Source organism: Bubalus kerabau, chromosome 21, assembly GCF_029407905.1.
Source record: "Bubalus kerabau isolate K-KA32 ecotype Philippines breed swamp buffalo chromosome 21, PCC_UOA_SB_1v2, whole genome shotgun sequence".
Classification (NCBI taxonomy): domain Eukaryota; kingdom Metazoa; phylum Chordata; class Mammalia; order Artiodactyla; family Bovidae; genus Bubalus; species Bubalus kerabau.
Window position 1 is genome coordinate 5,042,532 of NC_073644.1, and position 2,469 is coordinate 5,045,000.

The window sequence follows — 2,469 nt, forward strand, 5'->3', positions numbered from 1 at the left end:
ATCAGGCACTCTATCAGATCTAGGCCCTTAAATCTATTTCTCACTTCCACTGTATAATCATAAGGGATTTGATTTAGGTCATACCTGAATGGTCTAGTGGTTTTCCCTGCTTTCTTCAATTTAAGTCTGAATTTGGCAATAAGGAGCTCATGATCTGAGCCACAGTCAGCTCCTGGTCTTGTTTTTGCTGACTGTATAGAGCTTCTCCATCTTTGGCTGCAAAGAATATAATCAATCTGATTTCGGTGTTGACCATCTGGTGATGTCCATGTGTAGAGTCTTCTCTTGTGTTGTTGGAAGAGGGTGTTTGCTATGACCAGTGCATTTTCTTGGCAAAACTCTATTAGTCTTTGCCCTGCTTCAGTCCGTATTCCAAGGCCAAATTTGCCTGTTACTCCAGGTGTTTCTTGACTTCCTACTTTTGCATTCCAGTCCCCTATAATGAAAAGGACATCTTTTTTGGGTGTTAGTTCTAAAAGGTCTTGTAGGTCTTCATAGAACTGTTCAACTTCAGCTTCTTCAGCATTACTGGTTGGGGCATGGACTTGGATTACTATGATATTGAATGGTTTGCCTTGGAAATGAACAGAGATCATCCCGTCATTTTTGAGATTGCATCCAAGTACTGCATTTTGGACTCTTTTGTTGACCATGATGGCCACTCCATTTCTTCTGAGGGATTCCTTCCCGCAGTAGTAGATACAATGGTCATCTGAGTTAAATTCAGCCATTCCAGTCCATTTTAGTTCGCTGATTCCTATAATGTTGACGTTCACTCTTGCCATCTCTTGTTTGACCACTTCCAATTTGCCTTGATTCGTGGACCTGACATTACAGGTTCCTATGCAATATTGCTCTTTACAGCATTGGACCTTGCTTCTATCACCAGTCACATCCACAGCTGGGTATTATTTTTGATTCATTCTTTCTGGAGTTATTTCTCCACTGATCTCCAGTAGCATATTGGGCCCCTACTGACCTGGGGAGTTCCTCTTTCAGTATCCTATCATTTTGCCTTTTCATACTGTTCATGGGGTTCTCAAGGCAAGAATACTGAAGTGGTTTGCCATTCCCTTCTCCAGTGGACCACATTCTGTTAGATCTCTCCACCATGACCTGCCCGTCTTGGGTTGCCCCATGGGCATGGCTTAGTTTCATTGAGTTAGACAAGGCTGTGTGGTCCTAGTGTGATTAGATTGACTAGTTTCTGTGAGTATGGTTTCAGTGTGTCTGCCCTATGATGCCCTTTTGCAACACCTACCATCTTACTTGGGTTTCTCTTACTTTGGGCGAGGGGTATCTCTTCACGGCTGCTCCAGCAAAGTGCAGCCGCTGCTCCTTACCTTGGAAGAGGGGTGTCTCCTCACTCCGTCCCTGACCTGTGGGATAGCTCTTCTAGGCCCTCCTGCACCCACGCAGCCACTGCTCCTTGCACGTGGGGCAGCTCCTCCCGGCCACCACCCCTGACTTCGGACCTGCGGTAGCTCCTCCCAGCTGCTGCCCCTGACCTCAGACTTGGGTAGCTCTTCTCCACCGTTCCTGCACCGTCACAGCCTGGCACTCTCAGCCACTGCTCCTGACCTCGGACGTGGGGTAACTCCTCTTGGCCACGGCCCTTCTGGCATGGGGTCCTCCCGGCTTCTGCCCCCGACCTCGGACGTGGGGCAGCTCCTCTCGGCTACGCTCAGTGCACCGGCCGCAGCCGCCGCCGCACTTAGTGCAGAAAGGAGCGTGCCTACATCCTATTCTGTGATGTCAGTCTAATGACATCACAGACAAGCTGCCTTCAGTATAAAGGAGCGTGCCTACATCCTATTCTGTGATGTCAGTCTAATGACATCACAGACAAGCTGCCTTCAGTATAAAGGAGCGTGCCTACATCCTATTCTGTGATGTCAGTCTAATGACATCACAGACAAGCTGCCTTCAGTATAAAGGAGCGTGCCTACATCCTATTCTGTGATGTCAGTCTAATGACATCACAGACAAGCTGCCTTCAGTATAAAGAATGGGCGTTGCTAGGAGGATTTGCTACTTTTTCTCTCCCCATGAAATTAGGGTGTGGGCCTGCTTTATTGGAGTTTCTGTTTAGGGAAGAATTGAGGATTCACAGGAAGTCAAAGTTGAGAGGAACAGCAAAGCCCCCTGGCCTTTCATTTACAGACCTCTCATACTGGCTGTAAATGAAAACTTCCCAGGTGGCTCAGATGGTAAAGAACCCACCTGCCAATGCAGGAGACCCGGGATGGATCCCTGGGTCAGGAAAATCCCCTGGAGGAGGAAATGGCAACCCACTCCAGTATTCTTGCCTGGAAAATCCCATGGAGAGAGGAGCGTGGTGGGCTACAGTCCATAGGGTGGCAGAGTCAGACACCACTGAGCGACTGGCCGTCACCCTCCCCCTATTGAAGCAACCGGTGCTGGACATTCCCATCAACTGCTACAAGGACAAAATATTACTTTCCAGTT